Source organism: Pelophylax lessonae (genome assembly GCF_965119305.1).
Source record: "Pelophylax lessonae genome assembly, chromosome: 7".
NCBI classification, from domain to species: Eukaryota; Metazoa; Chordata; class Amphibia; order Anura; family Ranidae; genus Pelophylax; species Pelophylax lessonae.
Window position 1 is genome coordinate 182,887,903 of NC_138774.1, and position 15,158 is coordinate 182,903,060.

Here is a 15,158-nt window from a genome sequence, read left to right on the forward strand (position 1 = left end):
TGCGGTTTGCTTGCTTTTTTTATTAACAGGAATCAATGCAAGTCATGAAGAAGTCGCCCTAAAGTAGTACAGGAACCTTTTTCTGAGTCGCACCTGTTAGAATGGTTCCATTGCAGTTAATGGAGTGCAACTTATCATGCGACTTTGAACTCTCAAGACGCATGACAAATTGCAGCAGTATGAACCGAGCTTTAAAGTACATGCGGTAGATGTAAATCTTATATAGATAACATTTAAATTACCAAGGAGAGAGAATGGGTGGCATTGGATCCCTGAAAGCTCCCTTTATACCACTTAGTAGTATGTGGATTTAATAAGTGTAGAATGTCTAGACCAGGGGTGTCAAACCAAATTTTATGTCGGGCTTCATTAGCATTATGGTTGCCCTCAAAGGGTCATTTGTATCAATAAGACTATATAAATATTTGCCTCTGCGTTTCATTATTACTGGTTTTAGTGATAAGTTAAATGGCAACTCCACCTTCATGGGGAAAAAAAAAATAGCAAATAAAGAAAAAACAATATAGCGTATACAATTGCGACACAAACCATATTGTCATGGAATGTTATTAAAAATGACCTTTCCTTTTCAATCTGCAGCTGTCATAATTTTCTGAAAATGCAATGCAATATGGAGCTACCTGGAGCGGTTCTGTACACAGAATGTGTACTGACCACACCCAGAAACATCATTTCCTGCTTGTGTGATTGGCCCACCAATTTTCCCAGAAGTCTGTACTAAGATACAAGTCAGATTTCTGGCATCCCCTACAACAAAAATTTCATTTTTGGTGAGATACTCCCAATGGGAACACGTCTAAAGGCATGCAGGCCCAGCAGTTTTCCTCATTAGAGCTCTGCAGCTGCCACAGCTGTTAGATAATTATGAAACCACTCCCATTTGACCCACTTAGCACAGAGACACAAAACAATGATTTCTTCAGAATAACAAAAGGTAGGAAACTGCAACAAAGTTTGTTAAAATCCTTGTAATGTACATATATCAGCCAGAGGGGAATGTTTTTTTCTTAAAACAAAAGTGGAGTTACCCTTTAAAGTGGTTGTAAAGGCAGGAGTTTTTTTTTTTTATCTTAATGCATTCTATCCATTTACCTACCTGGCGGTATTCCCGAGAGGGGCTCATGGATAATATACAGTGCCATAAGCGGTAACCCCGTGCCACACTCGGGATTACCCCACAATCACACTTACCTTCCGCTATGATCCCCCACTGTCCTCCTGCCGTGTGCTCCGACAGATACCAGCACTTGTCTTTCGGTTACCTTCCCTGTAAGCGCCGCAATGCGCAGGGGGGGGATGCAACCGGCGGGAATTTCAAAAAAGTAAATAAAACAAATGACATAATACAGTGTAATCTGTTAGGATTACAGCTTTGTATCAAGCCATTTCACCACAGCTTTTCACCTAGTGGCTTTTTCAGTGACCTGCCTGTACTTTTGCAGTTCTTTGGGCTTGGAAGATTGAGAACGTCCATGGCGTCCAAAAAGTGTTCTTTTAGCTCAAAAGCACTTTTAGATGAACTGGAAAACAGCGACAGTGAATCTGAATTTTTTGAAGAACTGAGCGATAGTGATTCATGGTAAAATTCGTCATCAGGTACTGAAAGTGACGACAGAGACGATTCTGTGACTGAGCTCAGCGATGTGAGAACTTTGTCCTCTATTGACTACGGTAAAGATCAGGCAGTGCCCCTAAGACTCCCATTTACTGGAGCTCCTGGTATGAAAGTTGACGTTGACCATGACAAACCCCTTAGCGTAGCTACAATTATTTCTGACCAATAAGGTTATTGAAAAAATATTTACTGAGACAAACTGGTACAAAGAGCAACAATTGGCTACGCATCGGAAGTTTGCAAGATGCAGAAAGTGGGAACTAGTGACCAAAGATGACATTTGGAAATTTCTGGGCATAATAATTCTTCAGGGAGTGGTGGGGAAAGCCCTGCAGAAGTGGTATTGGACAACCAATGCATTAGTTGCCACTCCATTTTTTGGCACGGTCATGTCAGAGTACAGATTTTCCCTCATAATGAAATACCTCCACTTTGTAAACAATGAAGAATTTGATGAAACTACTCATTCTGCCCCAAAACTAATGAACATTTGGGAGGTATATCAAATGATTCTACAGAATTTCCAATGGAGCTATGTGCCAGAAAGAGACATCAGCATAGATGAAAGTCTAATGGCCTATAAGGGAAGGTTCAGCTGGGTGCAATACATTGCATCAAAGTGGGCATGATTTGGCGTAAAATCCTACAGGCTATGCGAATCGTCAACTGGCTACATTTGGAATTCAGTGATATACATTGGAAAAGGAACAAAATGTTATCAAACAGCAACTATGGAATGGCAACTTCTTCTGTTCTTTCACTAATTGAGCCATGGCTAAAACAGGGCTATTGTGTAACAACTGACAACATTTATACATCTCCTTAACTTTATGAGGTTCTGCTGCAAAATAAAACCGATGCCTATGAAAGGGCTAACTGGCGCGACATGCCGCCAATGTTTGGCAAAAAGAAGCTCAAGACAGGAGAAATGGTTGCCTGGCAGAAAGGCAAAACGATGGCAAGGACAAGAAAGATGTGTGCATTATACAGTGCATTATACCTCCACTAATATGGTACGCATGAAAGGTGGGAAAGAAGTCATGAAGCCACATTTCACCCGGATATGGCGTCATCAGGAAGTGTCACTTCCTGATGACGCCATATCTGGGCGGAATGCATTTGAGGGTCCAGTATGTCACTTCTGGTTTGCGGCTGTTCGGAGCGTGGAACGCAAGCGGAAATCGGTTCATCGGTTCCTGCTATACCTGCACCAATTTTATGCTTTCAGCAAGTGCCCTTCGAGGCACTTTTAAATGTGAGTGTTTACCTTTTATCTCTGCAATTATCTAATAAAAACATACTGCACCATGAGACATTTTCCCTGCATTTTTTGAGATCTACTGGATAGATGTCCCCTTGAGCCAAATACAGAGAAGTCCTATTGGATGGATATACCCCTGAGTATCAACCTAGGAGGAGGAGGTCGCTATAAAGATAAAGGAGCTCTATAAGCACTGTAGGTCCCAGAGGCCTGAGTGCTTCTGGTAAGTGGCCACTACCTACTCGGTGGAGGATCAGATAGTTTGACGTGTCACTGAAGCTCACCAAGGGAAGAAGGACAGCACAAGATTTGATGTCACCTACCGATAGATTATGGACACTATTTGTTTATTGATTTATTTGCCATATTCAACATAATATTATTTATTTGGCACCTACTTTCTGGTGTTTTTTATTAAAAAAATATATATCCCTCTTGATGTTACAGTCCCATTTTGCATACCCAGCGCACACACCTCACATATTACTACTCACTATTAGGGATGATCGAACGGTTTGGGTCGACCATCGGTTCGACCCGAACATTGGGTGTTCGAGGTTCGGCCGAATTTAGAACTTTTTGCTGAAAAAGTTCGGAATTCGGCAACCAGAACCTAACAAAATGCAATGGTTCACTAAATGGGCTTTAAAAGCCTGTGATTGGACCAGAACCATTAGCAAAAGCCAATTGAGGGGGCAGGAGAATGCTAGGAATGTGATTGGCATGACTAGGGGGTCCATAGTCCAATCATTAGTGAATACGCCCCCCAGTATATAAGATAGCCCCCGCCAAATTCCTAGCATTGTTATACAGGGACATGGAAGAGAGTGGAAGCAGTTCTGTTAATTTTTTCTTTAAAAATGTCATTTAGCATTTATTAGTGTGAGGAAAGGGATATCTAGTGTAGTTAGGGTGCTCTTTTACACTTTAGTTAGATGCAAAAATTTTGTTTCTGTAGGGAAATTGTGAAGTGTCAGAGTGACCGTAATGTAGTGTAGGGTTAACTGACTGCTATGGCAGGGTGACCAAACCCTTCCATATCAGGGTGACCGTAATGTAGTGTAGGGTGAACTGACAGTGACTGCTATGGCAGGGTGACCAAACCCTTCCATATCAGGGTGACCGCTATAGAGAAAAGCTAGTTTCTCTCAAATCACTTTCGCTGCAGTAATATAGCTTCGCCCCTGTCAGCTTGCTTTTTGGCTGCAGGCGTCTATAGTGATTTTTTGAGCACATGCTTGGAGTCAGGCATGACATCTGAACATGTGTATAGGGGGTATATATACACACCCATGTATGTATATATACACCTGCACATATATAGGTGTGAAAGGAGCAGAAAACACTACTTGCGCTAATGAAATAATTAACACCAATATAGTTACGCTCCTATCACACCTATATATGTCTAGGTGTAAAATACATATAAGTGTGTGTATATATACCACTATACACAAGTTCAGATGTTTTGCCTGCCTCCAAAGAACCCAAGAAAATGCCCAAAAAAACGCTAGCGTCAAAAAAAAACAACCGCCCAGGTGTGTTGTTGCAGGAATTTTTTGGGGGTTTTTGGAGGCAGGCAAAACATCTGAACTTGTGTATAGTGGTATATATACACACATACTTATATGTATTTTACACCTAGACATATATAGGTGTGATAGGAGCAGAGCCAAATTAGTGGTAATTATTTCATTAGCGCAAGCATATATTTCTGCTACTATCACACCTATATATGTCTAGGTGTATATACACATATAAGTATGTGTGTATATATACCTGTATACACAAGTTCAGATGTTTTGCCTGCCTCCAAAGAACCCAAAAAAATGCCCAAAAAAACGCTAGCGCCAAAAAAAAAAAACGCCCAGGTGTGTTGTTGCAGGCATTTTTTGGGGGTTTTTGGAGGCAGGCAAAACATCTGAAGTTGTGTATACGGGTATATATACACACATACTTATATGTATATATACACCTAGACATATATAGGTGTGATAGTAGCAGAAATATACACTTGCGCTAATGAAATCATTTACACTAATATGGCTCCGCTCCTATAAAAATCTTTTTGTAAACTTGGCCAGATCTGTGCCTTGCCACAATTCTGTCTCTGAGCTCTTCAGGCAGTTCCTTTGACCTCATGATTCTCATTTGCTCTGACATGCATTGTGATCTGGAAGGTCTTATATAGACAGGTGTGTGGCTTTCCTAATCAAGTCCAATCAGTATAATCAAACACAGCTGGACTCAAATGAAGGTGTAGAACCATCTCAAGGATGATCAGAAGAAATAGAAAGCACCTGAGTTAAATATATGAGTGTCACAGCAAAGGGTCTGAATACTTAGGACCATGTGATATTTCAGTTTTTCTTTTTTAATAAATCTGCAACAATGTCAACAATTCTGTGTTTTTCTGTCAGTATGGGGTGCTATGTGTACATTCATGAGGAAGAAGAATGAACTTAAATGATTTTAGCAAATGGCTGCAATATAACAAAGAGTGAAACATTTAAGGGGGTCTGAATACTTTCCGTACCCACTGTATATTATATTTTTTATACTATTTTTTGTGCACTAATTTTATCAGCACGTATTGTCATCACAACACATTTGATCATCAACACTGGTTATCATTTTATATTTATTTTCAGTCTTTGTTTATTTCACTTTGATTCATTTATTGTCTCACTTCACATTGGGTGGAATTTTGCAGTTAATATTGTGATTAGTGCTGATTTTGTTCTTTATTGCATTTGTTTGGTACTCTTATATACTCCTGGTATAGTAATAGCGCCACACTACACCATCTATTCCTAAGAACTCAATTAAAAAACAACAGATTTTCATGTAAAACAATGTACCGCTTTGAGATCAAAAATTCTTACATAATCAGACCACCAGGGAGGTTAAGGTACAAAATCTTCTTTGTGCAGCAGTCCCCTTCAGCCCCCCTAATGCTTACCTGAGCCCCCTCTCGATCCAGCGATGTTCATGAGTGTCTCGGCTATCCGGGACTCTATGTCCTGATTGGCTGAAAAACAGCAGCAGCACCTTTGGCTTCCAGTGCTGTAATAGTCAGTTACCCAATGAGGAGAGAGAGGGGGCAGGGCCAAACCATGGCTCCTTGCCTGAATAGCTTGCTGTGGGGGCACTCAACAGTAGAAAGAAGTATGGAGTGCCAGGGAGGACCCGAAAAGAGGAGGATCTGGGCTGCCCTCTGCAAAACCACTGCACAGAGCAGGTAAGTATAACACGTTTTTATTTTTATAGAAAAAAAAATTGATTTTAGTATCACTTTAAGACTTAAGCTGTGAAGGGCAGATGCAGACCGGGACAAAACCCAATCACACTTCTGTAGCAGGAGGGTCACACAATGCTGATATCATTCACAAGAAACTTAATTGGAGACTGCTCAGACAAAACATGGTTCTAGGATTGGGAAAGCAGAAAGTGCAGGGTCTGGAGGAGGGCCAAAAGAGGGCTGGAGTCAGCTGTCGGAGTCTGCTGAATGCTGAGACCAGGGGAGGGGAAAACAAAGAGGGTGCTGCGGCTGCACAGAGGGGTGCAGGATATGTAGGAGGAGTTTTTTCCTCCTCTCTGCTGCCGACTGTTGAGACGGGGGGGGAAACAAACCTCTCTGTGGCTGCATGGAGAAGCGCAGGACCTGGACGAAGGGTTCTGTCATCCTCTATTTTGCCAATTGCTAAAACAATGTGGAGGCTGAGATGAGGGGATGCCGCAGCTGAAGGAGAGGTGCAAGGGTCACACGAATGGGCCTGGTGGGCTGGGTATAGCCCCCGGGCCTTGTGTTTGAAACATGTGGTCTAGTCAGTGGGTTGACAGCTTCTGCACATTAAAGGGGTTCCTCAGTGATCTTGGGCTTTGACTTGAATGGGTAGAAATAGAACTGAAGTGTCACACTAAGGGCCCTTTCACATTAGAATGCAGTGCGGAAGAGTCACACTCCCCTGCGGCTTCCTGCACTGCATCCCAATCTCACTGACCTTGTGATCTGCTGTGGGGGTTAGTTCAAAGTTAACAACAGCCCAGACGCAGGTCACAAATGCTGTGTGTTTGCCCGCACCCGATCGCATAGTACAAACATACCATGTGATGTGGTTGCCCTGGGTTTCAAAAAGTAGTGCATGTACAACTTTTGGTGCAGTGTGGTGCAAATAAAGGGGGTGTGTCCTGGCTCCCCAAATGCATGGACATTTTGTTGGTTTTTAAAATTGAAATGAACCTGAACCTACACTATAGCATCACGGTGTGGGGTTTCAATGTTAAATCTACACACTTAGTTCACTAAAGCTCCATGTATCAAAAACAAATTGCTTGTTTTATTATTATTATTTGTAATTGTAACCCTTTTTGTCATCTTTTTGCATCTCTTGGCTGCTGATGTGCTACATTCTCATTTATCCACTTCCTGTCTACATGCACTTAATCAACTATCAGCTGCATAGCAAAGCTCTCAACAGTCTTCCTGATAATGACAATGGTGCATTATGTCTGTGCAATGTCGGTACAGCTGCTTTTGGTATCCACTGGGGGTGCATCTGACAGGAGGACAATGCAGGAGAACAATTGGGGGACAATTGTCAGACTATAAAATGAAGTGTCTAAACAAGTATCTTCAGGACATGACATGAACGCTTCAGGTTTAGTATTTAAAAATGGCTTTTGAGGTTACTTGGTATTAACCAAAATAAAAGGTTAGTACTTGGGGTTAATTTTATATGTTGACTTCTGCACAAGCAGCCAGATTTTGACATTATAATACAAACCCGATTCCAAAAAAGTTGGGACACTGTACAAATTGTGAATAAAAACAGAATGCAATGATGTGGAAGTTTCAAATTTTTATTCAGAATACAACATAGATGATATATCAAATGTTTAAACTGAGAAAATCTATAATTTTACGGGAAAAATACGTTGATTATAAATTTCATGGCATCGACACATCTCAAAAAAGTTGGGACAAGGCCATGTTTACCACTGTATGGCATCCCCTCTTCTTTTTATAACAGTCTTCAAACGTCTGGGGACTGAGGAGACAAGTTGCTCAAGTTTAGGGATAGGAATTTTGTCCCATTCTTGTCTAATACAGGCTTCTAGTTGCTCAACTGCCTTATGTCTTCTTTGTCGCATCTTCCTCTTTATGATGTGCCAAATGTTTTCTATGGGTGAAAGATCTGGACTGCAGGCTGGCCATTTCAGTACCCGGATCCTTCTTCTTTTACACAGCCATGATGTTGTAATTGATGCAGTATGTGGCCTGGCATTGTCATGTTGGAAAATGCAATGTCTTCCCTGAAAGAGACGACGTCTGGATTGGAGCATATGTTGTTCTAGAACTTGGATATACCTTTCAGCATTGATGGTGCCTTTCCAGATGTGTAAGCTGCCCATGCCGCACGCACTCATGCAACTCCATACCATCAGAGATGCAGGCTTCTGAACTGAGCGCTGATAATAACTTGGGTTGTCCTTGTCCTCTTTAGTCCGGATGGCATAGCGTCCCAGTTTTCCAAAAATAACTTTTTTCCAACAAGGAATTTTGATTCGTCTGACCACAGAACAGTTTTCCACTTTGCCACAGTCCATTTTAAATGAGCCTTGGTCCAGAGAAAACGCCTGCGCTTCTGGATCATGTTTAGATATGGTTTCTTTTTTGGCCTATAGAGTTTTAGCCGGCAACGGCGAAAGGCACAGTGGATTGTGTTTAGCGACGATTTTTTCTGGAAGTATTCCTGAGCCCATGTTGTGATTTCCATTACAGTAACATTCCTGTATGTGATGCAGTGCCGTCTAAGGGCCCGAAGATCACGGGCATCCAGTATGGTTTTCCGGCCTTGACCCTTACGCACAGAGATTTTTCCAGATTCTCTGAATCTTTGGATGATGATATGCATTGTAGATGATGAGAACTTCAAACTCTTTGCAATTTTTCTCTGAGAAACTCCTTTCTGATATTGCTCCACTATTTTTCGCCGCAGCATTGGGGGAATTGCTGATCCTCTGCCCATCTTGACTTCTGAGACACACTGCCACTCTGAGAGACTCTTTTTATACCCAATCATGTTGCCAATTGACCTAATAAGTTGCAAATTGGTCCTCCAGCTCTTCCTTATATGTACATTTAACTTTTCCAGCCTCTTATTGCTACCCGTCCCAACCTTTTTGGAATGTGTAGCTCTCATGAAATCCAAAATGAGCCAATATTTGGCATGACATTTCAAAATGTCTCACTTTCAACATTTGATATGTTATCTTTATTATATTTGTGAATAAAATATAAGTTTATGAGATTTGTAAATTAGTCCATTCCTTTTTTACTCACAATTTGTACAGTGTCCCAACTTTTTTGGAATTGGGTTTGTAAAATATTTGCAGGTCTGTATGAGTAAATATAAAAGAAGAGGTCAGAGACCATATGGATTTCCAGGTTGTTATTGAGGTGGAGCGCACTTGGCTGGCTAAATACATGTAGAGAAAATGTGCCTCCGTCAGTCCACTGCTGCACTTGGTAAGCTGACCTCCCCTCTCCTCTTCTTTACAGTGGTAGAAGGCTTCTTAATGTAGAATTCCGGGCTAGTTTAGTGTAGCACTACCCCTGCAATAGCCACTTGTGAATATGGGGATCTCCCACACTGCATGGCCAGGCACACTAATTCTCCAAGCACACTGTAGTCAAGATTCAGTCCTTGCAGCTTTGTTTTTGTATTTTTTTTAAGAGTATTGAACTTGGATAGGGTTGAGGGTATTATGGGATTCCCAATTGAGGGTATTATGGGATTTCCAACTGATTAACCACTTGCCGTCTGAGTACGGTAGTACTACTGCGGCAAAGTGGTTCGTTATCGTCTGACGACGTAGTATTAACGTCGTCAGACATTCCCCCTTCTGGGCGGCGCTTACGCGCCGCCGGAGGCTCGCTCCCGCTGTTTTCATTCACAGCGGGAGTCGGGCCAGGGGAGGAGCAGCGGCGATCGCCGCTGCTCTGCCCCGATCGCCGGGGATCTAGTGTGGAGATCCGCCCGCCTGTGTAAACACAAGCGGGCGGATCTCCATAGTGACAGGGAGTGACAGATCGGACTGTTCAGCATAGCTGGACATCCGATCTGTCCATGACTCACTCAGTCACCTCCCCCCCTACACGTCAGTAAGCACCAGGCATACATTAACCCCTCCCTCTCCAATAAAATTAACCCCTTCCCTGCCAGTGTCATTTTTACAGTAACAGTGCATATATATAGCACTGATTACTGCAGTAATGTCACTGGTACCCCCAAAAGTGTCAAAAATGTCAGTCAAGGGTCCGATCTGTCCGCCGCAATGTCGCAGTCCCACAAAAAAAATCGCAGATCGCCGCCATTACGCGTTAAAAAAAACCCACCAAAAATGACAGAAATCTTTCCCTTTGTTAGTAAACGCAATAACTTTTGCGCAAACCAATCAAAATACGCTTATTGCGATTTTTTTTTTACCAAACATAGGTAGCAGAAAACAAATTGGCCAAAAAATTTTTAAAAAATTGTTTTTTACATCTTTTTTGGGGGGAATTTCATATAAAAAAAATGTTAAAAATATTGTTATTTTTTCAAAATAAACGCTCTTTTTTTGTTTATAGCGCAAAAAGTAAAAATCGCACAGGTGATCAAATACCACCAAAAGAAAGCTCTGTTTGTGGGAAAAAAGGACGTAAATTTCGTTTTGGTACGGCGTCGCACGACCGCGCAATTGTCAGTTGAAGTCGCACAGCGCCGAATCGCAAAAAGTGGCCTGGACGGAAGACAGCAAAATCCTCCGGTGGTAAAGTGGTTAATGTAGTAGCAAACTCTTCAGGGACACAACTATATAAAGCCTGTGTAAACTCTTCTCCTTCCACCTCCAGCACAATCATGCTTGTAGAACTACAACTCCCAGGACCAGCTAGCACCGTTTGGGAGATCTAACAAAGCTTGGGCAGGGACTGCGGGCCCCTATTGTGGTGTAGCAAAGAAAGTCCTAATGCCCAGCTGTCCTCCTGTGGTTACTGATCCCAATACCACCTCTTCAGGCACTGCCAGCCCACCTGGCTGCAGCTGCCCCTTTTTCTAGCTATGATACAAAAAGGACTCTCACGCTGTTGTGGGTGGTGTGTTCGTGGGAAAAAATATATGTGGTGAGACTGCAGCTAGTACTGAAAGCTTATCCTTAAATTTAGTGAAGAAATAATAAGATGTGGTGTAGTGCTGCACTGCCTCTTCTCAAGATGTCATAATGTAGCAAAATAAATATGAATAAATAGATAAACATGGTATGTGTGCCAATCCTATAAAGTGCTACAATCACTGGTAATCCACCATGATACAATTCATTATAAATTATAGAATACATAAAACCTAAAAAATATATAATAGATGGATAAAAACTGTGGCTATGCAAATAAAGTCCTGGGAAATTAATCCATAGGTGCAAATGGTGTAATTTCAATTTGTGGCTCGTGGAATAAAAATATACCATGTGATGTGTGGGTGTGAGCCAAAAACTGCTTATGCCTAAACAAACAGTGTGCAAAAAAAACCAAAACATTATATATATATATATATATATATATATATATATATATATCCTGAAAGTCCTCAGTGTCCGTTGCAGTAACTGGATATTCTTTAAAGTGATTCGACTCCAAGTGGTATCTTCACATGTATTTCTATAATAAAGGATGTGTCCTAGTATCAGATGCTGTGCAGTCTAGGTCAACTATATCCAAGGTAACATGCAGCTGGTGGATCCTTATGGTATCGGGGTTATAGAAGAAAGTGCAGATGATATTCAGTGGGGTGCCAGTGCCACCTATCTGTGTGGTTGGCCTCTCACCTGACACTTTCTTGTATACAGCCTTAGAAATATACAGATGTCTCCTGGGGTCCTGAATGGATGGGGCCCTCGCAGTTTGCCTTGTATCTGCTACTCCTATTTCTCCTGCTACTCCTATTTCTCTCTTGGGGGAAGGGTACAAACACAGAGGCCTCTCATGGTGTGGTATTTAAGTGAATTTATTAAATAAACACATGTAGAAACTCACATTTAGAGTCACGTTAGACAGCACAGTGTCTCTCCTGTGTTTGCGTCACTTCCGGGTATGTCACTCCCGGGTCTGCTCTGTACTGTCCCACGCGTTACGTTACGTCACCCTGGACAGGTTATTAGTGATATACCCTGCACTGTGCACAGTTAGGCATTACAAACATTTCACCCTTGCTGCCAGGGGGGTCCAACTGCAAAGGTGCATTTTTTTAGGTTCCTGGAATTGGCTTAAGTTCCTAAAGAATAGACTAGCTCTTATGAGCAACATTGTGCTGGAATGGTTTATGGCTGCTGGGCCAATAAATGGGCAGCATATGAACCTTCAGCACCTTGTAGATGGAGGCGGCTTCTAGTTATTGCAGGACAGAGTGTTGTTTGAGTAGGACCCAGGTCCAGAAACTACAGGCTTGCCTGCATGAACCTCTGCATGATGAGTGGGGTCTGTGAAGAGGCTCTCTCAATTCTGGAGAACATTAACCTTAAATGGGGTGGCAAAGCTCAGTAATGTTTCTCCAAATATAAATAGGAGTGGTTAGGGGTTTAAACCGCATTGGCTTATATTTTTAATTTCAGTCATGACTTTATTTGTAGTAGAACTATGGTCAAAATCAAAACTTACTTTGCAGTCAACAAGTGTATTACCTGTTGATCCTGCCATTGAGCCTGTTACTTTTCAGCTTCCTTTAACACACCAAGCTGTCTAGAAAAATGTCAGTTAAAGGGCTGAGACAAGTCATGTAGCACTGGCAGGGGTGCTTAAAATGGTCAGCTTTTATTCATACATTCTATCCCAAAAGGAAAACAAACTTTTGCTTTAATTGCTTAAAAAGATTTTGCTTGGTCACTAACAAATTAAAATCAGCACGCTGAACATTTCACTACCGATGTTACTCAGTGGGGTTGATTTACTCCAATAATGCAAATACTTTGCAAGTGCACTTGCACTTATTTCCCCAGAGCTTTGCAAATGTGGTGAAGCTCTGCTGATTTCCATCATCCAATCATGTGCAAGCAAAAAAGGCTGTTTGTTTTATTTTCTTGCATCTGATTGGGTATATTTTACAAAGTGAAACCGCATTCACTAAGCTCTGGGGACAATTAATACATCAGCATTTGCAAAGCACACAGTCTATTTACTTTATTAAACCAACCCCATTATCTACAGTATGTCTTGGAGAACATTTGTATTGCTTCACTCTTGATAATTGTTCTGCCTTCTGTTGGAATTTTAACATTGCCTGAGCTTTAACAGCGCCGTTTTTTTATTTTTTTCCAGGAAGAACAGTGCACTTCATACCTTCCAACTTTCTGAAAGGATAACAACGGACATCTTTTACCATACAGTAGGTAGGTCCTAGTTTCATGGACCACAAAAATCAAAGTGATTTTTTTTTTACCTCATATCTTTAAAAAAAAAAAAAAACAAATGCAGTGATATAGAGGTTAAATAAAAAAAATTGTGCAACATGACATTTTTGTATAAGGACATATACATCAGACTAAAATAAGGCACAACTGAGACTGTGTGAGGGACAGTAAGATTTTGTCCCAAACGAGGGACAGTTGGGAGCTATGGTGTATTTCTAGGATTCACCCACTCTGGGTTGCCTAGTGTCAAACTACGAGCACAGTAGGGTGACAATCTGCCCAATGTTTTAGTAATTGGTTCAAGGTGTAACGGGCACTGTCTTACAGTATTCAGCCTTTTTACCCCTAGCTAGTGTCTGATATTGTTAGTCTAATATTGAAACGGGCCAACAATCTGGGGTAGGAGGGTGGGGAAGAGGCACAAAACAGTTGGCCTGGGGGCAAAATGTAGGCAATTATGTAGATATATTCTGTCCTTCTATAAAAACTTTGATACAGTTTAATTACTGGCTCCTGCTTATTCCATATGCACAGAGGATTAGGCACAGTCTGTTACAGGTCAACACTGTGGCAGACACCTTTCTCAATTTTTATCTGAGATTAACACAAAGGTTTAGGTTAGCCCTGATTAAAAAATACAAAAAATTAACTAAATTACATCCTGTTCTAGGGCGCTCGGAACATTGATGCCATCTAAATGATTTCCTAACATGTAACCTCATAAACCAGAAATATTTGGTGTATTTTCTTTCATTTATAAGAATGTGTTACAGTTGCAATGTAGTATCAAAATGATACACACAGAGAATCAGTGGCCATATACTGTATGTCAATTACCATATGTCAGGAGAAAGTCCAGGAGGATTCGGCAGAGTCTTGTTACCTCTCACGTGTGTAAAGTGTCAACTAAATTTGTTTTATTTTCAGTTTTAAAAAGATAAACGTTGATGGTCTCACAAAACACAAACACTCAGAGTAATTTCCCGGCTGCCCACGTCTGCAATATTGTGCCCCATCCATAGTGTGAGTGAGCGTATGGGGGGGAGGGGGTTATACATTAATGTATAGACATGTACCACATGGGCCTACACCTAAACATATGTAATGAGCCAAGACTGATAGCTGTGACGACCCAGGGAACAGATGAAAGATAAATATTATTGCATTTTAACTTTACTTGTGAAGTAATTATTTTGATGTATTAGAACAGAATATCTGTGTTTTCCTTGCCACAGTTTTGTCAGCTGGAGGAAAGGAATAATTGCAAGTCAGAGTACATCCAGATTCAATCTTCTTCATTCTTTTTCCTTTGCAGTTTTCTGTATTCGGATGCACATCCTCATCACTTAGGATGTATGGACAATTAATGAATTTATCTACCTAAACACCACCCTTCTGTTAGGCCAAACTACCTATACAAAACATGTAGTTCCAGGGCTGGCCCAAGACATTGTGCTGCCTGGGTCCAAGAATGAAAAACTGCCCCCTACCCCAATAAAAAAATCACGGCCAACAAAAGGCCCCCATATCCATTATTTTATATAAATATAAACTTTAGAAAATATTATGTATACTATTATCATCTTCCATAACTCGCTACCGGACTGGTCCACCAAACACCCACTGTCCGTCCTCAGTCCTCCTGTCACTCCTGTGTCTGTAGTGCCTACTGTCCTAGAAGATCCAGCCTGCCCTGCGTGAGATGGATTGCTCTGATGTCTAATGTCATTGCGCACACCACAATCACGTGAGGGACATTCCCAGGAGGAGACACTCTGCCTCCTCATACTCATCAGTTTGCACTACGGGCGGCAG